General features: G+C 41.8%; 1 protein-coding gene across 2 annotated transcripts in view; it reads right to left on the minus strand.

The window, feature by feature from the left end:
• Positions 1–27,127, minus strand: part of LOC103346830 (transport and Golgi organization protein 1 homolog) — a 129,610-nt gene that overhangs the window by 68,444 nt on the left and 34,039 nt on the right. The window contains exon 4 of one of the 2 annotated variants that reach the window (XM_070064930.1): positions 20,505–20,650. The exons of the other annotated variant lie outside the window; for it this stretch is intronic. The gene's annotated coding sequence lies outside the window, so the exon portion shown is untranslated. The remainder of the gene's footprint in view (positions 1–20,504; positions 20,651–27,127) is intronic. 2 annotated transcript variants of the gene reach the window in all.

The raw sequence follows: 27,127 nt of genomic DNA on the forward strand, positions 1-27,127 counted from the left end.
CAGCACTGTAGCACAGCAGTAAAACCACTGCCTGCAATGCCAACATCCCATGTGGGTGTTGGTTTAAATCCCAGCTGCTTGCTTCCAATCCAGCTCCCTGCTAATGTATCTGGGGAAGCAGGAGACCTGGATGGAGCGCCAGGTTCCTGGCTCTGGCCTGACCTGGCCCAGCCCTGGCTGTGGCGGCCACTTGGGGAGTGAACCAGAGGATAGAGATTCTCTTAAGTAAGAAAATGTAAGAACCGAGCCCTCCCTCCCCAGCAGCTATGCCAATGGGGGCCTTGGACACCCTTTATCCTCGAGCCCCTCCCCCAAGTCACCATTTTCAGGGAAGAGTTCAGGTTTCCTGGAACCTGAGAAACTTCCCCATTGTTGGGGATCCCGGGCCACACCCCTCGTTCTTGGAAGCCTTGGCTTGACCACAAAGCGCTAAGGCCCTCCTTCCAACCTTATGGAGGCCTCTGCCCTGAGAACCAGAGCCGCGTGCCACACCATGGTGCTGCCCGGGCTGAAGCCGCCCCTGCTCCCTGCCCCGTGGCCTCACTGCAGAAGGGGCCATGTCCTTTAACCAAGGTGTTTGGCCTGGAGCCTAGTGCCGATGGCTCTTGCAGCCTTGCCAGCTGGGAGGTCTCCGTAGGTGCCGTCAGGTAGCCTGAGTTCTGGAAGGCAGCCATGTGGGCAGGTGTCCTATTGCCAGGGGTCAGACCCTACCAACCCCACCTCTGCCTCTGGCCAGCTTCCTGCTCTTGTGCTGGGGATGAGGTCCGTGGGAGACCCGGATGGAGTTCCTGGTACCCACCTGCAACCCGGCCTAGCCCCAGCTGTTACAGGGACTTAGGGAGTGAACCAGCACCAGTATTTCCCTGTCTGAAAAATCAGTTTGACCTATGGAGACAGAAGGAAAACTCCAAGGTCACACAGCCAAGGAGGGGAAAAGCCAGCGTGGTTCTAGAACCTCCTAACACTTAGGGGGATATCTGGGTGGCTCCCCGAGATTAAGACAAGGGAGACCCATGTGGGGGATTTGAGAAACTCAAAGATGACAGGTCCCAGACTGTGACAGCCCCTCCCTCTGGTGGCGTGTATTCAAACTGCTGGCCTGGAACACCAGAGTCTGGCCTCAAACCCAAGTAAAGCCCCAGTTTGGGGCGGGTGCTGTAGAGTAGCAGGTAAAGCTGCCTGCAGTGCCAGAATCTCATGTGGGTGCCAGTTGAATCCCATCTGCTCTACTTCCAATCCAGCTCTCTGCTGTGGCCTGGGAAAGCAGCGGAAGATGGCCCAAGTCCTTGGGACCCTGCACCTCTGTGGGAGACCTGAAGAAGGTCCTGGCTTCAGCTCAGCCCAGCCCTGACCATTGTGGCCATTTGGCGAGTGAACCAGCAGATGGAGGACCTGTCTCTGTAACTCTGCCTTTCAAATAAATCTTAAAAAAAAAAGAAAGAAAGAGAGGGGGAGGGGGGGTGGAAAGAGAGATTTTCAAACCAGCTTTAGATCTTTGGATTACTGCTGATCCTAAATAAACTTGAATCAGCCTCTCTCTCCCTCTCTGTCTCTCCACTTCTATGCTACCCTCCCTACCTCTCAAGAAATTTACAAACTTGCAAAATGAATATAATGGTTTCCTCTATTGTTAACACCTTACCACATTATAGGGCATTTGTCATGACTAATGAAACACAATTATAACTCTCCTTCACACTTGGTTTTTCTTTCATTTTTAATAATAATGTTCTATTTCTGGATCCTGTCCAAGATACCACAGTATTTCATGTCATCACGCCTCATTAAGAACTTTCCCAATAACCATTTCTGATACTGCCCTTGGTTTTAATGCTCTTGACATACTTGAGGCATATTGGTCAGGTAGTACATAATGACCCTCAATTTGAGTCTGTAGGTCATGGGCTTCTATTTTGAGGTTTCTGAGACTTGGGGAGCAGGAACAAAAGTCAAAGGTCTACTCAGGCTGCCTCTTCCTGTAAGCAATGCTTGCATAATACTGAGTCCACAAAACAAAATACTCTCAATGTAAGGGTAAGATTGAAGCAAATTGGCCAACTCAGAAATAAATCAAAGCCAAATTTATTGTCTGTCATCAGGATTGAATAGAGACAAAAATAATCTCACCTGAGAATACATTTAAAATCTGGACCACAAGCAGGTATGCAGCCCAAATTTGCAAAACTTCTTGTCTAAAATCATTTTTTCAATCCAAAGACATAGTTTCATTGGTTGCAATATAGTGATTTTTTATTGGCCCAGCACAAGCAAACTGGTGAAATCTTTATACCACGCTGTAAACAAGGCCAACAGAAAAAGTTCTAAGTGCCTAAATTCACAGAAGAAAGCAAAGATAAAGACACCATGAACTGATCAGCAGAATGAGACAGAACACTTCTTATGTCTGAATTAGGTGACACAAAGCACAGCTGTAAGTATGTTGAGTAAGAGTAAAATCAAAAGGGGAAAGAGGGAACACAGGGCATTCTGATCCAAAGGGTGTCATTTGGAGTAGATCAATATTCCTGCAGAGGACAATCAGAAAACTGCATCCAATCCAAAAGTTATGTTTCCTGGAATCAGAATGACAGGAGAAACAAGAGGACTAAGATTATAAGAAGAAAATCACAGAGAGACAAAGACCTGGTCTGGATTTTATTGCTTGGAATATCTGAAAACTCTAACAAAAACAAAACATGCAGCCTGTCACGTAGCATGGTAGGCTAAGCCTCCGCCTGCAGCGCTGGCATCCTGTATGGGCACCAGTTTGTATCCTGACTGCTCTTCTTCCCATCCAGCTCCCTGCTGTGGCTTGGGAAAGCAGTGGAAGATAGTGTAAGTGTTTGGACACCTGACACCCACTTGGGAGACCCAGAGGAAGCTCCTGGCTCCTGGCTTCAGATGGGCGCAGCTCCAGCTGTTGTGGCCATTTGAGGAATGAGTCAGCAGATAAAAGACCTTTCTCTCTGTCTCTCCCTCTCTCTGTCTGTAATTCTGTCTCTCAAATAAATAAATAAAACCTTAAAAAATGCAAAAAAATGCATAAACAGAATCAATTCACTATTAACAATGAGCACATTATATTCCTATATCTAGGAGAAAAAACTGATAATTTTAAAATGGTGCTTTAGTAATTAGCTATTCATGTTTTTAAATAAATAGTTAGATTACTTCCACACAAATGTATAAAAATAATATCAAGTAGTAGAATGTGTGTAAAAGCAACAATGGGAAATGTTTAAAATGATTTAATTTTTATGACCTTGGGGAAGGAAGATATAATAAAAAGTGTGACTTTTAAGTCCTGGCCGATTTCAAACCCCACTCCTCCTTCTGCTCCTATTTCCCAATGTCTGGAAAAGCTGATGGGAAACTCTGCTGCTCTCCATTCTGGTCTGGAGTGAGGATCAAACTATGGGAGCCTCTGCTGTGCCATGACTCCACCCCTAACTGCTGCCATAACCCCAGGACAGTCTCCCTGTACTGACCCCTCAAGCCTCTGTGGAACAGCTTCGTAAGCCTGCCCTGCCCTCCCCACAAAGCCTCATTATAGAAATAACAAAAGCTTTCATAACCTCAGGTTTGTGTATTTTGTCAGCATCTCAACATCTGAGCCCAAGTTTGGGTTGGGGTTGATCCTGTTATGTGATCACAAAAGAGTAACTGCTTTATTTATTTATTTGTTTTTTGACAGGCAGAGTGGACAGTGAGAGAGAGACAGAGAGAAAGGCCTTCCTTTGCTGTTGGTTCACCCTCCAATGGCCGCCGCGGCCGGCGTGCTGCGGCCGGCGCACCGTGCTGATCCAATGGCAGGAGCCAGGTACTTATCCTGGTCTCCCATGGGGTGCAGGGCCCAAGCACTTGGGCCATCCTCCACTGCATTCCCTGGCCACAGCAGAGAGCTGGCCTGGAAGAGGGGCAACTGGGACAGAATCCGGCGCCCCGACCGGGACTAGAACCTGGTGTGCCAGCGCCGCAAGGTGGAAGATTAGCCTAGTGAGCCGTGGCGCCAGCCAAGAGTAACTGCTTTAAAAGTTTTATAAACAAAAGAACAGGGGCCAGCACCATGGCGCACTAGGTTAATCCTCTGCCTGCGGTGCTGGCATCGTACAAGGACGCCGGTTCTAGTCTCGGTTGCTCCTCTTCCAGTCCAGCTCTCTACTGTGGCCTGGGATAGCAGCAGAAGATGGCCCAAGTCCTGGGGCCCCTGCACCCGCATGGGAGACCAGGAAGAAGCACCTGGCTCCTGGCTTCAGATCAGCACAGCTCTGGCCATTGCGGCCATTTGGAGGTGAACCAACAAAAGGAAGACATTTCTCTCTGTCTCTTTCACTGTCTATAACTCTACCTGTCAAATAAATAAATAAAATTTTAAAAAAGGAAAATATATACTATAAAAATCAGAAATTCTGCTAATTAGGATACATCCTGAAGAATGGAAAGACATGTTGCATCCTAGGAAAATACATTTGGAGTTTCATATGCCTCATGAAACTACTCAGGTCGATAAATACATTTGATGTACACATGTTTAAAAATCACATATTGCCCACATGATAAATGGGAAAAGATTTGGGTATTTCCCAGATGAGAAAATAGGAAAGGCCATGAAAAGAAAAGGAAAATCTCATCCTCATTAGTGATGACAGAAATGGTAAATAATCCACACTAGAATATACATTTATGCTCTCCATTTTGCATAGTTAAAAATCTGGCAACAACAGATGTGTTGTGGTATGCAGCTCCTGGACCTGCTGGTGAGAGTGAAAATCAGTGAGCCATTTTGAAAATTATATCTGGGGGCCCTGTGCTGTGGCATAGCAATTAAAACCACAGCCTGCAGTGCCAGCATCTCATATGGGTGCTGGTTAGAGTCCTGGCTGCTCCACTTCCAATCCAGCTCTCTGCTATGGCCTGGGAAAGCAGTAGAGAATGGACCAGGTGCTTGGGCCCCTGCACCGTAGTGGGAAACCCAGAGGAGGCTCCTACCTCCTAGCTCCTGGCTGTGGATCGGCCCAGCTCTGACTGTTGTAGGCATTTGGGGAGTGGACCAGCAAATGGAAGATATCTTTCTCTCTCCCTCTCTTTCTCTCTCTCTTTGTTTTTTTCCTTCCCCCCTCACTCCCTACCACCCTCTGCTTCTGTCTCTTTGTAACTCTGCCCTTGAAATAAATAAATTAATCTTTTAAAGAAAGAAAATTACATTTGTATCATTTGGAAAGTTTGGATATATATATATATAATATAAATATATGTATATAAAATGTATTGCCCAGTAATTCTAATCCAAATCCCGGTACAATGCCCTGTCTTTTCTCATTCCTGAGTATGCCACTTTAATGACAACTAGATGTAATTTCTAATCCAATTCTGCTACATACTTTCACCTGTTTCTTGTTTGCTGGACTTCTACTTATTTTTGTATCTGTTATATATCTATAGCTTTGCATAGAAAATTACAAAGTTGCTCACATTCTTTTATCTAAAAAGTACCTTTCTGAAAGTATTTGCACACAGATAATTATGTTAGAATTACTGAGTCAACTCCCTTCCTTTTTAATGTTTGCTTTAATTAAATGTCATGCAACTTACCTTACTTTACTAAAGTAGAAGGATTTACTGGGATGGTATATGCAAACTAATAGAGGGTCTAGAACAGTTTTTTCTCATTAAATAGGAACTATTTCTAAATGGAAATTTAAAAGTAGCTTGAATATTTTATTTCCTCATTATGAGTGGTAACAGGCAGTAATTTGTTCTAGTTTTATTTTTATTTTATTTCCTTATCAACCCTTTGAAACTAAGATTATTAGTTTTGTATATCATATATTAGGCCCATATTTATAAAATATCTTGTTGAAGAAAAAGTGTAAATAAAAATCTTTTTTCTTTCACATATTTTGTTTTTTATTCAAAGGTTCCTTTTTAAAAATAATTTATTGTTTGGGAGGTGGAGAGTCACACATAGAAACAGTCAAAGACAGAGAAATCCGGTTCACTCCTTAAATAGCTAAAACAAATGGAGCACCCACAGCCAGGAGCTGGGGATTCCCACAAGGAGCAGGAACACAATTGCTGCCTCCCAAGGCCTGCACCATCAGGAAGCTGGAATCAGAGTAGAGACCAGGAATCCAACCCAGGTGCTCTGATGTAGGACATGACTTCCTAAACAGTAGGCCAGATGCCTGCCCCAAGAATCATCACTAATAATTAATATTGGACTTTTGGACTGAAGAGTTTTGTTTTTGAAAAGCATTTTTCATTGTGAAATGTAAAATAAACTGTGTTAAGTATGAATATCATAAATATACCATGAGTTGAATTGTGTCTTATATCATGCAGATCTCAAGAGATATTTTTGTTTTGTCTGCTACATTTGACTATATATATTTCATAATCACCAGTCCTTCCAGAGTGCCAAGATTCTTAGCTTTACAACAGATTGAACAGTGGAGATCTATTTGTAATTAATGCTAATCATGAATCCACTGAAGACATTTCAGAAGCTATTTTCAACTTATCCATAGTTATCACCCCTTGATTTGTTGTGTAAGATAATTATATAGGCATTTCCATTCTGTTCTAACAACACAAGACTAAAAATTGCCATTTAGTCTAATAAACCATGTTTTCCTTGGCATTGAATGTTGCACTTTGTTATCAACTTCCTGCCTAAGGAAACCTCTCAGATGCAATACACTCATCATAGTGGAAAGCAGAGGTGAGCTAGTGCACAAATAATCTCCAAGAGCAAAAGCAGAGATCCAAAAAGAATTTGTATTTGCCTTGATGTTAAACTTTAATGATTTATTTCTCAGCAATATTTCATCACAATTAAGCTTGTTGGACAAACATTGAAATGAATTTTTTAAAGATTTATTTATTTCTTTGAAAGTCAGAGTTACACAGAGAGAGGAGAGGCAGAGAGAGAGAGAGAGAGCGAGAGAGAGAGAGGTCTTCCATCCAATGATTCACTCCCCAGATGGCCGAAATGGCTGGAGTTGCACTCATCCAAAGCCAGGAGCCAGAAGCTTCTTCCAGGTCTCCCACCTGGGTGCAGGAGCCCTAGGATTTGGTCCATCTTCTACTGCTATCCCAGGCCATAGCAGAGAGCTGGATCAGAAGTGGAGCAGCTAGGTCTTGCACCGGCGCCCATATGGGATGCCAGCACTTCAGGCCAGGGTGTTAACCTGCTGCACCACAGTACCGGCCCCTGAAATGAATTTGAACAGTAGACATTCGTTTATGGCTATCTGAAACCTTATAAGTTTTTTCTCTGGTATTAATGCCTGTAAAGGCATGTAGGAAATTCTTTCTGCCAATTCTTCAACCAGTTTTGATAGAATTTAACTCACAACCACTTTGTACATGTGATCATTAATGATTCATCAGTAACATTTTGATTTAGGGGCTGACACTCAGCAGCCTGTGGACTCCGAATCATGTACTTTCTGCTCTTCTTCTGACCCATCCCTCTGCTAATGGCCTGGGAAAGCAGCAGAAGATAGCTCAGGTACTTCGGCCCCTGCACACACTTGGGAGACCCAGAAGTTCCTGGCTCCTGGCTTTGGATTGGCTCAGCTCTGGCCATTGCAGCTATTTGGGGAATGAACCAATGGATGGAATACCTCTCTCTCTCTCTCTCTCTCTCTCTCTCTCTCTAATTCTGCCTCTCAAATAAATAATAAACCTTTAAAAACATTTTGATATTTACCAAATATGGGACATAAAATCTTTCCTATTGGGTAAAAATTGAAATTCTTCATTTTCTTTATTTTAAAGAGTGACACAGAGAGATGGAAAGGCATAGAGAATGAATCTTCTGGTTCATTCCTCAAATGACTGCATTGGTGGGGGCTGGGCCAGGCTGAAGCCAGGAGCCTGGAACTTCAACTGGGTCTCCTACATGCATTGCAGCGGCACAAGGACTTGGACTACCTGCTGCTGTTTTCTCAGACATATTACCAGATGGCTGCACTGGACGTTGAGTAGCCAGGACTCAAATCAGCATTCTGCTATGGAATGCTAGCATCACAGGCAACAGTATTACCCAGTGTGCCACAACACAGGTCTTGTGGGAAAAAATAGTCTTGATATTTCCTACTACTCTCGGTAGTCTAATCTTTTTTTTTTTTTTGACAGGCAGAGTGGACAGTGAGAGAGAGAGACAGAGAGAAATGTCTTCCTTTGCCATTGGTTCACCTTCCAATGGCCACCGCAGCCGGCACGCTGCAGCCAGTGCACCACGCTGATCCGATGGCAGGAGCCAGGTACATATCCTGGTCTCCCATGGGGTGCAGGGCCCAAGCACTTGGGCCATCCTCCACTGCACTCCCTGGCCACAGCAGAGAGCTGGCCTGGAAGAGGGGCAATTGGGACAGAATCTGGCGCCCTGACTGAGACTAGAACTCGGTGTGCCGGCGCCACAAGGAGGAGGATTAGCCTAGTGAGCCATGGCGCTGGCTGGTAGTCTAATCTTGATGCATAAAAGTGCTAAATCTATCTTGCTAAAGCAGTCAGCATTTAAAGCCACTGGGAAAAAAAACAAAATGAGTTATAGAGATGTCCATTTCAGTTCTGAATCAAATTGCATTCTATTTAAATTATACTAATCTATTTTGCAGCTACATAATCCAATAGCACATTTTCTTTTTCTCTTTTACTTGTTTTCTTTCCATATATTTGATTTCAATTCTCTGTCATTGGTGAAAAATTTCTTAATTTATGAAGCTTGTGCTTCCAAACCAGACATAAATAAAGAACAGAAGAAAAGCAAGTAATGACAGAGAAATTATTGATAAGTATAATATTTCTCCATTTTGTAGGCAAGGTGTTCATATGATCAATCAAAAATTGTGCATTCATGTGTAGAAATGATTAGATGATAATAATAAATGTTGGAAAATGTAATAAAAGTCCTACCCAACTAAATATTGGGGGTAACAAAATTGTTATAGGAAGATATAGTCCCTTTGATTAATGTCTGTGTGATTTATTTCTCTGAACATTTGTTGAACCAAGTCCTATTGGCAGCCCATTCTTGATGAGATGAGGATGATAAGATCAGCAGTCTTGTGGATGAGCTTTAGTTTCTCATTGTTTGCAAGCACAATCCCAAGCTGGAATTTAGAATCACTTCATTTTTGTTAATCCAGTGTTTTGACATATAGATGAGAGAGCATAGAAAATTACAATTTGGATTCATTTCTTCTACACTAATTTCTCCTTCTAGTGTACACTCACTCAGTCTGGAGACCTTGATGATTCAGTAAACCAGATCTGCTATGAGCAGCATCACTGATGGATGGCACTCCCAACTGCCCTTTTGGATCCACCAGTGCATTTGTGTAGAGGTCACACTTCCCATGCAGTAACTGGCATTTGTGGGTGCACTAATGAAGAACATTCACTGTGACAAGAGATCTTTCAATTAGGCTACATCGGTTCAAACACTCCTGAGTTATATTGCCAAAATAACAAAATGCTGTTTTTCCTCAAGTTATCTCTCCCAGCTCAAGTCTTTTTATGCTTACTTCCTCCTGTTTAAAAATTGGTCTTTGCAGGATGTTTCCATTAAGGCAATTCAGCAATATTACATTTATGGAGGGTAAACCCAATTACCTACTTGAATTACATTATGAATAAGTATATTTGAATTCCTAGAAAAATCTATGGAAGTTTTATGCAGAATTTAAGAACATCTAAATGCTTAGCCTGGTAAGTCTTCTGCATCTATTTTCATGACTACACATGATGTTTGTATTCTGTTGTCTCTGGTTTCTTTCTAGCCACGGCCACTGATACTTATCAAGTTTCTACCTTCTACGGTACTCTACTTGGTTATGGGATTAGAAAGACTAATAAGGTATGACAATATCAATTGATTAATGGAGTAGAAAGCCATGTGAGATATTTGCTCGTGGCTATTCTATTCCAGTAGTTCTGGTAGTGAAGGTCTGTACATGATAATGCTATGGGAACCAACAGATTGTAATACAAACCTAACTTACAGTTTTTAGTAAATAATTTAAAACCATTTTCACGAGCATCAAAATATATATCCATGAGTCTAGAATTTTTATTGTCATTCAGATTAAACGCTTTGTAATGTCTATTTAGATGCCCTTTTTGATGATGGATTAATGAAAGTTTTGTGTAACTTCCATACAACCATATTTTTTATTAGTTATCAATTTTTTAATATTTTTCCAAATAATTTATTTGCTGTGAGAGATTAGACTCTGAAATACTAGCATTTTTAAGAATTTTAAAAATAACTTTATATTATTATCATTTTGTCAGGTAATCTCTGTGCCCTTGAAAATAATGTAAGTTTACTCACTAAGATGTACAGTTATTCTTCATTTGCAAATTAGGTAAGATTTTTCAGTGTTTTTGTTCAGATCTCCTGTATCTGTGTAACAGAGATGTACCCTTATTTTAGCAGGGGTTGAAAGACATACAAGACACTCTCTAATAGGATTTTGGATTTATTGATTTCTCATTAATTCATTAGTTATGTTTGCACATGCTCGTTTTGTTATCATCTGGATTTACCCTTGCTCAATCATCAAATGTTCTTCCTTTTTTTGTTAAAGATTTATTTATTTATTTTATAGGCAGAGTTAAAGGAAGAGAGAAATGGTGAGGGGGTAGACAGAGAGGGAGATCATTCATCCACTAGATCACTCCCCAGATGGCCAAACCAGTGCCAGGAACAAGGGCTTCATTTGGGTCTGTCAGGTGGGTGACAGGGGCACAAACACTTGGGATGTCCTCCATTCTTTTCTCAGGCCATTGGCAGGGAATTGGATTGGAAATGGAGCAGCCAGGACATTAACTGGCACTCACATGGGATGCCAGCATTGCAGGCAGTGGCTTTACCTGCTATGCCATGACGTTGGCTTCTGTTCTTGCTTTTAAAAGTGGTGAATGTATTAAAGTCCACTTTTCTAATATTATAACTCTTCTTTGTCTCATGCTTGCATAGTAGGCCATATCATATACAATTGTATTGACAAACATCAAATATTGTTAATATACCCAATTCAAAAGTTGTGAGAACTCCACAGTGAATATTAAAAAATAATTTCTTAGGAATTCATACGTACATTCAAAGAATATATTCAAGAAGACATTTATGAAAAAGATATACTATATATATTCAAGAGATATACTATCAAAAGGAATATTCACCAGAAGGTGTAAGAGTTCCTCATTGTTCACCAACTAAGGTGATTAATAGAAAATGCCATAAAAGCAACAGAATATATCCCACAAAGGGTTTGGTAAAATTTAATAGCCATTAACATTAAATGACTATGTCATTTAGCATGTGTCCTGTGTCCTGTAGCTTGTGTTCTTTAGAATGTGTCCTGTGTCATGTAATCTGTGTCCTGTGTCCTCTGGCCTGTTTCTTTTAGCCTGTGTCCTGTGGACTCTGTCCTATGTTGTATAGCCTGTGTCCTGTAGCCCATGTCCTGTAGCCTGTGGCCTCTGTCCTATAGCCGGTGACCTGTGGCCTGTAGCCTGTGACCTGTGGCCTCTGTCCTGTATCATGTGTCCTACTGCCTTTGTCCTGTGTCCTGTAGCCTGTAGCCTGTGTATTATGTCCAGTAGTCTGTGTCCTGTGTCCTATGTGCTGTAGCCTCTGTCCTGAAGCAAGTGTTTGTGTCCTGTGTCCTGTGGCCTTTGTCCTGTGTACTGTATCCTGTAGCCTGTGTCCTCTGTCCTGTGTCCTGTGGCTTCTGTCCTGTAGCTCATGTCCTGTTACTTGTAGCCTGTGTCCTGAATCCAGTTTCTTTTAGCCTGTGTACTATGTCCTGTAGCCTGTGTCCTGTTGCCTGTGTCCTATGTTTTGTAGCCTGTAGCCTTTTCCTGTGGCCCTGTGCTGTGTACTGTGGCCACTTTCCTGTGTCCTGTAGCCTGTGTCCTTGTCCTTTAGTCTGTTTGTGTATCCTGTGTCCTGTGTCTTGTGTCCTATAGTCTGATCCTGTAGCCTGTGGCCTATGGCCTGTGGCCTGCGGCCCATGTCCTGCTTCCTGTAGCCTCTCTTCTGTGTCCTCTATCCTGTGTCCTATAATCTGTGTCCTATGTCATGTGGCATGTGAACTCTAGCCTGAGTCCTGTGTCATGTAGCCTGTGTCCTATATCCTGTAGCCTGTGTCCTGTGGACTCTGTCCTATGTTGTATAGCCTGTGTCCTACAGCCCATGTCCTGTAGTTTGTGTCCTGTAGCCTGTGGCCTCTGTCCTATAGCTTGTGTCCTGTGACCTGTGTCCTGTGTCCTTTAACCTATGTCCTGTAATCTGTGTCCTGTGTCCTCTGGCCTGTTTCTTTTAGCCTGTGTCCTTTATTCTTTGTCTTGTGTCCTGTGACCTGTGTCCTATGCTGTGTAGCCTGTGTCCTGTAGCCCATGTCCTATAGCCTGTGGCCTCTGTGGCCTCTGTCCTGTACCTCGTGTCCAGTTGCCTGTAGCCTTTGTCCTGTTTTCTGAAGCCGGTTTCTTGTAGGCTGTGGAATATATTGTAGCCTGTGTTCTGTAGCCTGTGTACAGTGTTCTGTAGCCTGTGTCCTGTGTCCTGTGCCCTGAGTCCTGAGTCCTGTAGCCTGTGTCCTGTGTCCTGGTTCCTGTAGCCTGTGTCCTGTGGCCTTTGTCCAGTAGCTGGTGTCCTGTTTCCTGTATCCTGTGGCCTAGGTCCTATACCTGGTGTTCTCTGTCCTGTAGCCTGTGTCCTGTAGCGTGTGTATTATGTCCGGTAGTCTGTTTCCTGTAGCCTGTGTGCTGTGGCCTCTATTGTAGCCAGTGCTTGTGTCCTGTAGCCTGTATCCTGTTACCTGTGTCCTTTATAGCCTGTGGCCTATGTCCAGTGTTGTGTAGCCTGTGTCCTGTATCCTGTGTCCCTTAGCCTGTGTCTTGTGTCCTGTGTCCTGTAACCTGTGTTCTGTGGCCTTTGTCCTGTAGCTGGTGTCCTGTTTTCTGAGCTGTGTTGTGTTCTGTAGCCTGTGGCCTGTGGCCTGTGGCCTCTGTCCTGGGTTGTGTAGCCAGTTTCCTGTAGTCTGTGTCCTATTTCATTTAGCCTGGGTCTTGTGTCCTGTAGCCTGCATCCTGTGTCCTTTATGTTGTAGCTGGTTTCCCATTTCCTATAGCCTGTGTCCTGAACACGGTTTCATGTAGCCTGTGGACTGTCATGTAGCATGGGTCCTGTGTCCTGTGTCCTGTGTCCTTTGTCCTGTAGCCTAGCCCTGTGGCATTTTTCCTGTAGCTGGTGTCCTGTTTCCTTTATCCTGTGGCCTATGTCCCATAGCCTGTGTCCTGTGGCCTCTGTTCTATAGCCTGTGTCCTGTGTGCTGTAGCCTGTGTCCTGAGTCCTGTGTCCTATAGATGGTCCCTTTGTTCTGTAGCCTATGCCCTGTGTCCTGGGCCTGTGTCCTTTAACCTGTGTCCTGTAATCTGTGTACTGTGTCCACTGGACTGTTTCTTTTAGCCTGTGTCCTATAGCCTTTGTCCTGAGGCCTGTGTCCTGTGTCCTATGTTGTGTAGCCTGTGTCCTGTAGCCTGTGTCTTCTAGCCTGTCCCTGTGTTCTGTAGCCTGTGTCCTGTAGCCTTGCCTGATGTTCTGTAGCCTGTGTTTTGTGTCCTATATCCTGTGTCACTTAGCCTGTGTCCTGTGTCCTGAGCCTGTGTTCTGTAGTTTGTGGCCTATGTCCCGTAACCTGTGGCCTTTGTCTGTGGCCAGTGTATTGTGTTCTGTGTCCTGTAGCCTGTGGCCTGTATACTGTGTCCTTGTCTTTAGCCTATTCATGTAGCCTATGTCCTGTGTCCTGTTGCCTGTGTCCTGTAGCCTGTGTCCATTGGCTTTTCCTTTTAGCCTGTGCTCTGTATCCTTTTGTCCTGTGGCCTGTGTCCTATGTTGTGTATCCTGTGTTTTACAGCCCGTGTCCTGTACCCTGTGTCCTATGTCCTGTAGCCTGTGTCCTGTGGCCTTTGTCCGGTAGCTGGTGTCCTGTTTTCTGTAGCTGTGTTGTGTTCTGTAGCCTGTGGCTTGTGGCATGTAGCCTCTATTCTGGGTCATGTCACCTGTGTCCTGTAGTCTGTGTCTGATTTCATTTAGACTGTGTCTTATAACTTGTGTCCTGTGTCCTGTAGCCTGTGTCCTGTGTCCTTTGTGCTGTAGCTGGTTTCCCATTTCCTGAGCCTGTGTCCTGTGTCCTGAAGACAGTTTCTTGTTGCCTGTGGATTATATCATTTAGCAAGGGTCTTGTGTCCTAGTTCTGTGGCATCTGTCCTGTTTCCTGTATCCTGTGGCCTATGTCCTATAGCCTGTGTCCTCTGTCCTGTAGCCTGTGTCCCTGTTGCCTGTGTCCTCATCTTTTTGCCTGTTCATGTAGCCTGTGTCCTGTGTCCTATAGCCTGTGTCCTGTGGCCTCTGTCCTGTATCTCATGTCCTGTTTCCTGTATCCTGTGTCCTGTTTCTTGAATCTGGTTTCTTGTAGCTTATGTCCTATATCCTGCAGCCTGTGGCCTTTGTCCTGTGACTGGTGTGGTGTGGCTTGTGGCCTCTGTACTGTTCCTCTAGCCTGTGTCCTATAGCCTGTATCATCTTCCTTTAGCCTCTCCGTGTAGCCTGTGTCCTGTGTCCTGTAGCTTGTGTCCTGTTGCCTGTGTCTTGTGTCCTGTAGCTTGTGTCCTGTTGCCTGTGTCTTGTGTCCTGTTGCCTGTGTCCTGTAGCCGGTGTCTTGTAGCCTGTGCCCTGTGTCCTATAGCCTGTGTCCTTTAACCTGTGTCTTGTGTCCACTGGCCTATTTCTTTCAGACTGTGTACTATAGCCTTTGTTCTGTGTCCTGTGCCCTGCGTCCTATGTTGTGTAGCCTGCGTCCTCTAGCCCGTGTCCTCTAGCCCGTGTCCTGTAGCCTGTGGCCTGTGTCCTTTAGCCAATGGCCTATGTCCTGTAGCCTGTGTCCTGTGTCCTGCTTTTAGGGTGACAGGCAGATGGGCAGAGTCACCTGACTGCTTTCTGAAGCCCTCTACAAGCCAAGCTACTCAGGATGTGTATCCTAGGTTCTTTCCAGGGCAATGGGAGGGGGAGCGGGGCTACCAGACCAGTTTATAGGGCTGGGTCAGCTGGGCTCTTGGGAGGAAGCCAGATGAAAGGCTCTCAACAAAGTTTTGTGCAGCAAGAGCCTAATGTGAAGAGGGCAAAATGTAAGCTAGTATCTTTCTCTAAGGCCATGCAGCAATGTGATACTCCTGAAGGTCCCCACACCAGGCTCCGGTTCTTTGAGAGCTTCATTATTTTTGGAAAATATTTGCCATATAATTTAATTTAGTCAATAAATGTTTGCATACTAATTGATCAAATCATTCTGAATCTTTAGGAGAAGAAAATGATTTATTTTCTCTTTAAATGAATGTATAAGCGGGGCCAGCGCTGTGGCGCAGTGGGTTAATGCCCAGGCCTGAATTGCTGGCATCCCATATGGGCACCGGTTCGAGACCAGGTTGCTCCCCTTCCTGTTCAGCTCTCTGCTATGGCCTGGGAAAAGCAGTAGAAGATGGCCCAAGTCCTTGGGCCCCTGGACCCACATGGGAGACTGGGAAGAAGCTCCTGGCTCCCAGCTTTGGATCAGCACAGCTCCGGCTTGGCTGTTGTGGCCATCTGGGGATTGAACCATCAGATGGAAAAACTCTCTCTCTCTCTCGGCCTCTCCTCTCTCTGTGTAACTCTGACTTTCAAATAAATTAATAAATCTTTAACGAATGTATAAGCATATATATTTTCCTTACAAATTTCAGTTTTTAGTAGATTCATAGATGTGTACATACAGGTACACATTTAGGTATTGTATATCACAATCACATTTCCATTTTCAATATTTTAGGAATAGTATGCTAATTAATCTATGTTCTCATAACTCCATACTTCTCAGTCAGCTGTGTTTTGCTGGGACACAGACTGCACACCATATTTCTAATTTATTGACTGACTCCCTAGTGTATTCTACCAGGCAGGACATTCAAGAGAGACTCATTTTTGCTCATTCTCAGCATTTGTTTTTGTTTTCATTGTATTTAACCCATAGCAGTGGAAGGAGCCACTGAGCCATTCAGAACCAAACCAAGCAGCATCGTCTACTGAAAAGTTGGAATTCAGATTATCACCTCTTCAAGAGTGCTCTTTTAATTTTTAAATGTTCATTATTTCAAACAGAAAGGATAGTTATTCACTGTAGGCTGATTTCTCCATGAGAATGCTTGACTTTTTCTTTGTCGTTATTTTGTTAGTTTTTGTGACCAGTTTAACAATTGGAACTGGTTAATAAACTAACTTCTTTGATTATATCTAACCAACTAAAAGGGAAAATTCCTATGTTAAGGAATGATATGAAGGTATAAAATAAAGTGTCTCACTGTATTTCATGAAAAGTTTAAAAGATATTAGGAAATGAAAAATATAAAAGAAAAAAATTAAAGAATCATAGAATTTCCTAGAAATGAGAAATACATGAAAGGAAAAGTGTCTGTTAGAATGAAATTAACATGTGATTAGACTTTGAAAATAAGAAAAATAAGAGCACCAAGGACATGGCCATTAGACTATCCTGAAAAATCAGAAAGAAGAGTTAAAAAAATGTTAACAGTGAAAAAAGTCTCCAACAGGTCGATAACAACCCAACCACATGGTGATGTAGATAGGGAAATGGTCAAATACAATTCCTGGAGAAATAATACCATAACATTTTCAGAATTATTTTATTTTCATTTAAAAGAGTTACACAGAGAGAGGAGAGGTAGAGAGAGAGAGAGAGGTCTTCCTTCCGATGGTTCACTCCCCAATTGGCTGCAATGGCCGGAGCTGCACCAATCCAATGCCAGGAGCCAGGAGCTTCTTCTGGGACTCCCACATGGGTGCAGAAGCCCAAGGACTTGCATCATCTTCTACTGCTATTGCAGGCCATAGGAGAGAGCTGGATCAGAAGAGGAGCAACCCAGCACCCAGATGGGATGCTGGCACTTAAGGCCAGGGCTGCTGCACTGCTGCACCAAGTGACGGCCCATGGTTTATCTATTTTTTTTTTGACAGGCAGAGTGGACAGTGAGAGAGAGAGACAGAGAGAAAGGTCTTCCTTTGCCGTTGGTTCACCCTCCAATGGCCGCCGCGGCCGGCGCGCTGTGGCCGGCACACCGCGCTGATCCGATGGCAGGAGCCAGGAGCCAGGTGCTTTTCCTGGTCTCCCATGGGGTGCAGGGCCCAAGCACCCGGGCCATCCTCCACTGCACTCCCTGGCCACAGCAGAGAGCTGACCTGGAAGAGGGGCAACCGGGACAGTTTATCTATTTTAAAGACTGGCAAGCAGGGGCAGGGAGAGAGAGATCTTCCATCTGATGGTTTACATCAGATGGGCAACTGCTGGGGCTGGGCCAGGCTGAAACCAAGAACCTCCCAGTTCACTGGCTTGAACTCTAGTACTTGAGCCATCAGCCAGCCTTTTAATTAATTTAAATATTTAACTCTCTCAGAAGTGTATTACAAGAAATTTTAAGAGAAGGTTTTCAAGTAAAAGATAAATGACACAATTATTTGTTTTTTAAAATGTATATATACATACACACACAACAGTTGTATGATTTTATATGTGTATGTATATATGTGAATACATACATTAAGATTTTCTAAATATATCAAGGTATACCTAGAAATTTTATATTTGTATTTACCTCTAAGTGGAAGAGAAGTAGGCAAAGTTCATATATTTTTAAAAGCTCTTTCGTTCACTTCCCATAAACTGAAAAAATGATTGAGTCCAACAATTGAACAATAAATTGTTCTGAAGACTGATGAATTGCAGTTGTTGAATTTTAACAGAATTGAAGGATTATTTAATTGAGTTTTCAGCAGATAGATTTGAACCTCTTTTTTGGTTACATAAGTCCCTTTGTGCATTTTAACCTGTATCATGGAATGACAAAAATTTTAACATCAAGCATTAAATAAGCATGCACACGTGTACATGGAGCTTCAATTCTCATCCCTTAATCCTGTGATCAACAATGCTCATTATTCCAGTGTATTACATGCATGGCTGAGGATCAAAAACCACATTCCTAAAGGATGACACCAAACCCTGATTGCCTATCAGTTTTATGTGTCAGCTTGGATAGAGTTCTAATTTCTTCAAATATTGCCTTCAAGGTTGCTGTAAAGATACCATGTACATGTGACAGAAGTGGCCACACAGTTGACTTTAAGTAAGGATTCTTACTTCTAGTACCCTAGTGAATTTGATGTGATTAGTTGAGACCTATAGAAAGAGCTGTGGCTTCTTGAAGAACTTTCATCCCTGGATGATAGCTTCCTGATCTACCCTCTACCCACAGGCTGCCTTGCCGAGACCCTGCTTTGGGGAAATTATATTTGCCCGACCAGCTCCCACAATCACGTAAATAAATTCTTGCACTTAATATTCTAACATATTTATCTGTTACTTTGTTTCTTTTTTAATTTTTAATTTGAAATGCAGAGTTGAAGAGAGAGACAGAGAGAGATAGAGAAAGTTCTATCTACTGGTTCACTCCCTAAAGGATGCAACAGCCAGAGTTGGGCCATGTTGAAGCCAGGAGCAGGAAGTCATTCTGGGTCTCCCACGTGGATGTAGGGGCCCAAGCAATGGGACCATCCTCTGCTGCTGACCCAGATGCATTAACATGGAGTTGGATGGGAAGTGGAGCAGCCTGGATTCTAACCAATGCCCATGTGGGATGCCAGCATCACAGGCAGAGGCTTAACCTGCTGTGCCATATGTCAGCCCCTGTTTTATCTGTTTATCAAGTTGAATCCTAACCAACACATCCTTTCCCACTCTAAAAATAAGTAATTTCTAGCCAAGAATACATATATGGATCGAAAAAATTCACTCTCATGTTATGACATTTTTCTTCCAATCTAAAACTTATCATAAATAATCATCAAATAAAATGTATGATGTGCTTATATTCATATGTCAATATTGATAAATGTAGTTAATTTGGAATTTTAAAATGTTAAAATGCCTGCAACAACCAGGGCTGAGGCAGATCTAAACCAGGAGCCAGGAATTACATCTCAGTCCCTCAAATGGGTGCAGGGAACCATGGCCTTAGGACATCATCTGCTGCCTTGCATTAGGGAGAAACTGGGTCAGAAGAGTGTAAGAGCCTGGACTCCAACTGGGCACTCTGACTACAGATAACATGTGGTGTCTGCCCCTAATAAGACAGATTTGCCACTTGTTGAAGTCACAGGGAATTTTATAAAATTACTTTACTTGATTTAAAAATTTCCATTTTAGAAAAGCATGTTAAGATGATGCCTATCTGTCTGTAGATATAGAACTATCCATGGATACATGATATATACATAGATAAAGAGATGATAGGTGTATGCATACTTTAAAAAACTATGGAAGCAGAGATAAAATACACTTATTTGTTATAAAATTATTTGAAATTTGTGCACCATTTTTCATAATATCCGCTTTCCACAAATACGTTACAGACATCATATGTGTGTATGTATTTATGAGTGCCAAATCACTGTTAAGTAAATTTTACAACATGTATTTAAAGGACTATATCATAATTTTATTTGGAAATGTCAGTGTTTATAAAATAGTAAAATTATATTATGGGAAAGCAGGGGAAGATGACCCAAGTTCTTGACTTGTGCCCCTACACCCATACTGGAGACTCAGGTGGAGTCCCAGGCTCCTGACTGTGGTCTGGCACATTCCTGCCATTGTGGCCATTTAGGGCACAAACCAGTGGATGGAGGATCTCTCCCTCTTTCTGTAATTCTGCCTTTCAGATAAATAATTCTCAAAAAATGTGTAGGGAAGATCACACACATAATTATTTTTGTATTTAATTTGTGTTTTATGAATGAAACATCTGTGGAGAAATGCAAAAGTTAAGAGCATTGTTGCTATAGTCAAACTGCTGGGTTTGCATTGAGACAGTTAGTGATACCAGATGTTGAGTTTCATTTTTGCCATGTTTAAAAGTGAAGAATAATGTTTATCATAAGCATATAAATTGCTTGATCTTGCTTGTCTTCTTTTTTTTTTTACAGGCAGAGTGGACAGTGAGAGAGAGAGACAGAGAGAAAGGTCTTCCTTTTGCCATTGGTTCACCCTCCAATGGCTGCTGCGGCCGGCGTGGTGCCGCCGGCACACTGCGCTGATCCAATGGCAGGAGCCAGGTGCTTCTCCTGGTCTCCCATGGGGTGCAGGGCCCAAGCACTTAGGCCATCCTCCACTGCACTCCCTGGCCACAGCAGAGAGCTGGCCTGGAAGAGGGGCAACCAGGACAGAATCTGGCGTCCTGACTGGGACGAGAACCTGGTGTGCCGGCGCCACAAGGCAGAGGATTAGCCTAGTGAGCCGCGGTGCCGGCATGTGCTTATCTTCTAAATTGCAATGAGAAAATCTGTATCTCCTCCCCAAAACAAGATATTCTGCATTTCCTACCTCTGTTAAATATAGCTCTTTGTATCCAGATAGGAGATTCAGGTCTTTGGACTCTTTACTCCTTGTGCCCTGTGTGGCAGTCTCTGGGAGATCCTTAGCCGCAGCAGCCAGAGTGATGAACAGCCTTCAAAGCCAAGCCCAGGACTCTGGAGAAAAGAATGCAGGAGATGTCCTTCATCTTGAAATACTGCCAAGACCCAGCTCAGACCTGGCTATTCTATCCCTTGAGAACTTTCCTATCACTTTCTGAGCACTACTAGTCATTTGCTCAGATGGGCTACCATTACACTCTGGGATAGCCCTAGTTTTCCGCATTTACCCTGTATGGTAAATAAGTGCTAATTTACCTAGCTTGTCAGTTGTACATAAGAAGTAGCATGCTTCTTTTGGTTTTCATTCAATACCAGGCAGCATGCATTAGTAATTATTCTGTAAGAGACTTCTTCTTTTTGTTTTTCTTTGACAGGCAGAGTGGACAGTGAGAGAGAGAGACAGAGAGAAAGGTCTTCCTTTGCCATTGGTTCACCCTCCAATGGCCACCGCAGCCGGCGCGCTGCAGCCAGCGCGCCACGCCGATCCGAAGGCAGGAGCCAGGTGCTTCTCCTGGTCTCCCATGGGGTGCAGGGCCCAAGCACTTAGGCCATCCTCCACTGCACTCCCTGGCCACAGCAGAGAGCTGGCCTGGAAGAGGGGCAACTGGGACAGAATCCGGTGCCCCGACCGGGACTAGAACCTGGGAGCCAGAGCCGCAAGGTGGAGGATTAGCCTACTGAGCCATGGCGCTGGCCGAGACTTCTTCTGACTGCATAACTTTACATTGCTCATCATTCAGTTTCCTATTTTGTCTAGATGACAGTATAGTAAGAACAAGTCTTTTTTAAAAAAAAAATTGAGTTGATTTTTTGGGGGCTGAATTGAATGAATGTGTTCAGTTAGCTAGATATAGCTCTATTTTAATAATAGCTGTACTAAGCTGGCTTCAACTGATAGTTGTTTTCCATGTCATATAGGCATTTAGATTGATTTTTACAATTCATGGGTTCTTTAAACTTCCTGAACACAATCCTTTCTCTACATACATCAAAGGACACTCACTGTGTTTCATGACTCAATTGATTGTTTTAACTTCTAATCCTCATGGAAGGTTTCCAATCACTTTCCTGACTCCTGAAGTCTTTTATTTTTGTTAGTTCATACCCTTGTTCATTTTACTTTCCAAACTAAATGAAACAAAATACTTCAAATGCTAACTTTTAAAATGGGGTAACTTACATATGTATTTTTCTCTTTATATCTTGCCTCTAGGTTTTTCTGATGCTTCTGCTTGAATAAGGTCTTTGACAGTCTAAAAACTGTATACTCCCAATTCCTACAGGCACTTTCTGATAAACATAGCAAACATGCAATGTCCATAATATTTCTCAGACACTCGCTGATTTAAGTGCTCATTTCTGGAAACTGTATTCAAATGTCCCCATATCTCATATACATGACTAGACACAGAGAAAGGGAAAATATCTTTGTTGCCTGAAAAGGAGAAAACATGGCATTGTGCAGAAAAGAATCATTTTAAAGTGGCTGTGGAATTTCACTTACAGAAAAATTGAAAAAAGAAGAAATATAATTCCTATACATCCTTCATCTACATTACCTAAATTTAAACATTTTATGAAGTGATATTTGATATGTCATTCCCTCATTTTCTATAAAATCTATACTTTACATTCTCAGAAAATGTTACCGAAATTATACCATTTACCCCAAAATTACTCACTGTGACTTTCTATTAATAACTTTAAAAACCATAAAATCAGAATATTAACATTTACATAATCCTACTGCTATTAATTATCTACATCTTTCTCTTCTATAATATATAAATACATACTTATGTATTTAACTACATATATGCATATATATATATATATTGTGTGTATATATATCATCAGTATTTCTGTATCTTTAGATTGTAAGAGACTTTTTTTTTTGACAGACAGAGTGGATAGTGAGAGAGAGAGAGACAGAGAGAAAGGTCTTCCTTTTGCTGTTGGTTCACCCTCTAATGGCCGCCACAGCTGGCGTGCTGTGGCCCGCTCACCACGCTGATCCAAAGGCAGGAGCCAGGTGCTTCTCCTGGTCTCCATGGAGTGCAGGGCCCAAGCACTTGGGCCATCCTCCACTGCCTTCCCAGGCCACAGCAGAGAGATGGCCTGGAAGAGGGGCAACCGGGAAAAAATCTGGCACCCTGACCGGGACTAGAACCCGGCGTGCCGGTGCCGCTAGGTGGAGGATTAGCCTATTGAGCTGCGGCGCCAGCCATAAGAGACTTTTTTCAACACAGCATTAAGTTTGCATTTCTGCCGTTTAATTTACACCTATCATTTTAGAACATGGATATTTCTAGATGTTATGGTAAGCACATTTAATTATTGATGAATTAATAGTTACAAAAGTCTTCCTAGTTTCCAGTATATTTCAGTTTCAAAAACTTTCTATTTTGCTCAACAATGAACATGAGGTAAGAGGGCTTTGGTATCTTGCCCTATATGATACGTTCTATAAGAATCAGAATCAGGAATTCAGATTCACACATACTGATTATAGATTTCAACCCATTAATACTTCATCTGTTTTCTTCCTATATCCTTCTTCCTTTCAACTAGATTCAGTGGTTTTCAGGGATAGAATGTTGATCCAAAACTTTTTGCTTTCTTCCAAAGTACATGTTTAAAATTATCTGAATAAGATGACTTTACTCTATTTCTTCTCAGATTTTAAGAAGCAGTCAGTGGCAGATTTTTATTTTTTTCTCTTTTATGCAAAAGTGCTGTTATTTTCACCATCTCAGTACTACTAAATGAATAATTTGTTTGATAATAATTCTATTTGCTACTTCTCTCACCTTGAAAATCATCAAATATTTATTTTGTCTTCCCTTTTCAAACAACAGCAATTGCCTTTCTTTTCTGAATGGCTCTGACCACTGTCTTTCACAAACACAAGACTGCCTTGCCCTTGCCCCTTTGGGGTTTCTTAAAATATCTCAAAAAGAGAAATCCATGTTCAGATTTTTCTCATGTGTTTTTGTCTAAAATACTTCCATAAGTAACATTACTTAATAAAATAATTCAAGCAATAGATTGAGTTCTTTACACAGAATTACACATTCCTCAGATGTTACAAGTTACTAAAACTTCAGGGAGTTTGAGAAATGAAAGGCATGATTCAAAAAACCAGTAAATATAACCTAGTAAAATAAACAAATAAAAACAAAATGTTCCAGAATTTAAAAACACTGTCCCATAAACTCATTAATGTCTTCTTTCATTGCTTAACCTTTCAATTTATAGGAAAGTGCTTCAAAAACCAATACAATGTTAAGTTTATTTTGTTGCCAACATTTCAAAAATCTGTGCAGAGAAGGGTCTTCACAAGGCTCATGAAATATGTGTCTTTGAACGAAAAATGTTATTTTTTATTCCATTTCTCCATGAATATTTTGAAATACCCTCATACACACACACCATATTTATGCATATTTTAATTATTTACTATATATTATGGCATATTTCAAGCACTTGGGAGCCATATGTGTATTCACACAGCCAACATTTCTAGGGAGAAAAAGAAAACAAGCAAATAAATAAACTGGATATTCAGAAAGTATCATTGTTGGGAGAAATTTTGTTGGCATTTCTCCAAGTATCTGCCCAGGTTGAGTCTTGCGAGCAAAATATTATGTTTTGAATTGCAAATGACATTAGAAGCTGGAGATAGATACTCCTGCAGAATAGATTTAGAGAAATATTTTCCTCCTGGAAATGTCCATGGTGGTAAAGTTCTCCCTGTCTTTTTTCCAGAGACATTTGCTTATATTTCAGGATAATAAACCTAGACATGTCTCTCATTCCCTTCAGGAGAAGACTTAACTCAAGTTCCACAGAAATAACTCATCCTCTCAAGATTGAGGTTGGGTAGTTTCACATGCAGCCACTTAAAATCTTAGGGTCTCTTACTTTCATACCTCTGCACACAATTCACCACACATGCATGTAAATCTCTAGTCCTCATAAGTTTATTTCTGACAATCAAGGTGTGAAGATTGAATATAGGAAACTGATTGAGCAACTCTTTTTGATACTGTGCCTGTGACCTACCTTTTAAAACATTTTTAAAGATTATTTATTTCAGAGGCAAAGTTACACACAGAAAGGGAACAGAGAGAAAGAGATAGAGACATAGAAGTCTTCTATTCAATAGTTCACTCCACAAATCTCTGCAAAACCTAGGGCTGAGGCAGGCCAAAACCAGGAGCCTGGAACTCCATCATGGCCTTCCAGGTGGGTGGCAGGGGAAAATTACTTGTGTCATCTACTGATTTCCCAGGTGCACTAGCAGGATGTTCCATTGGAAGTGGAGCAGCCAGGATTTGAACTGGTGTCCCTATGAGATGCTGGCACTACAGGTGATAACTTAACCCACTACACCACAATGCTAGCCCCATGTGGCCTATTTTTGATTCAAGTATCTCAATCTGTTGTGTGTGTGTATGTGTGTGTGTGTGTGTGTGTGTGTATAACATCCTAAAAGTCTATAGTCATCTTGAAAACAAGGTAAAAATCTCAGACACTTCTGACTTTCCATTTTAATAATCATATGTACTAGACAAAAATTTGATGAAGATAAATGGAAACTATGGAGAGGTGGATGGAAAAGACATGTTTAAAGAAAGCCTCTCTGCCACTGAAGTGGATACCTGGAGATGTGAAGGTGTCATTAATGGAAAGAAAATTTTCCTTAAAGATGAGAAGCAGATGAAGTATTCATGCAACAATTAGAAAACCCTTGCATTGACTAAGATTAAAGAGTTGTAGAGGGATACAGATGTGGATGTGGGGAGGGGCCAGGTCAGGCAGGTGTGGTTGCTAATATATGGTTACACTGAAGAAATTAGTGGAGGCTTAAATTCAGGTTTTCATTAATAATTTGGTTCAAGATACAGTTATTTTGATATTTTACAAATGGAAAGGGTACATCAACAATTGGCTTTATAAGTCTGTAGTTGAAAGAGGAATCTTGGGATTCAGAAAAGTTGGCCTGCATATAATATGTAAAACCAAGGATAATATCTGTTCACCTAAGGAGTTGGGATGGACAGAGAAGTCTATTCAGAGCAATTGAGCAATAGTGATGGGAATGAAAATAAAGTGTGTTATGGTGTACATCACAGGGTAAGTTGCCACATGCCTTTGTACTAATGGCTAGTGTGAACAGAAGGGTGTCTGCCATCAGGCAATGTGGAAGTCATGGGTGAAATTCCTAAGAACCATTTCCCTGAGGTGATCAGGATAGTAGTTAATAGAAGTGGGAGGCAAGTAAGAACACACAGATGCTGAGTGTCTTCAGGTCCTTCGATTTTTTTCCCACATAAAGGTGCAGAAAATAAAGTCGAGATATACAGATTTGAGTGGATTTCTACAGAACTATTTTCTTCAAGTTGAGGTTATTAAAGAGGAAGAGGGACTATCACTGACATTTGATTTTCAACAATTGAAGTATCATTTGTTGATACTGATTCAGAAAAAATGACCTTCTATCCATCCTTAATCCCTTTGTCTGTGAAATCAGAAAGTATCTTGTACTTCCAAAGAGCTATGTATGAATAAAGCATGTTTAACTATGAGAATGCACATTCATATGATAGGAACTATATATAAAGATTCATTTCACCAATTTATACTAAAACAAAAATAAAATAAAATCACTGGATAAATAATGTATCCATGTAAATTACAATAAGCAGTACAATATGCCTACTTTAATTTTCAAAATAGAGTGGATTTTTTTAATTTTAATGTAGAAAAACTTGTATGAGAATAAGTGGCAATGCGATCATATCATAGTAGCCTATGCTTATTGTAATTCCATGTTGGTAGAAGTCCTAGAAATTAGTTAAAATGCTGACGTAGCCACTACAATGTTTACATGCAAAGCATTCAAGATTTAGAGCATTAAAATAGGTAAGGAGGGGCTGGCACTGTGGCACAGCATGTTAAAGCCCCGGCCTGAAGCACCGGTATCCCATATGGGCATTGGTTCTAGTCCCGGCTGCTCCACTTCTGATCCAGCTCTCTGCTAGTGCCTGGGATAGCAATAGAAGATGGCCCAAGTCCTTGGGCCTCTACACCCATGTGGGAGACCCAGAAGAAGCTCTTGGCTTCTGGCTTTGGATTAGCACACCTCCAGCCATTGCAGCCATCTGGGGAGTGAACCAGTGGATGGAAGACCTCTCTCTCTGTCTCTACCTCTCTCTGTAACTGTGTCATTCAAATAAATGAAATAAATCTTTAAAAAATAGGTAAGGAAATTTTAATGAATTGTATTATTACATTTTGCACTGAAATACAGAGGGTTCTAGTTATCTTTAATATTCAAGCTAATAATTTTCGAGTCCATAGTATGTACTATGAGAAAACCATAATGAACATGTATTATTCTCTAATTTTAAATATTCTAAGCAGTTGAAACCCAATAATACAACTTAGAAATATGCCAAAATATATTTGTGATTCAAAGAAAAGAAATACAAAATTATTAATATCAAGTCAGCTTACCAAAAGATT

Source organism: Oryctolagus cuniculus, chromosome 19 (genome assembly GCF_964237555.1).
Source record: "Oryctolagus cuniculus chromosome 19, mOryCun1.1, whole genome shotgun sequence".
NCBI classification, from domain to species: Eukaryota; Metazoa; Chordata; class Mammalia; order Lagomorpha; family Leporidae; genus Oryctolagus; species Oryctolagus cuniculus.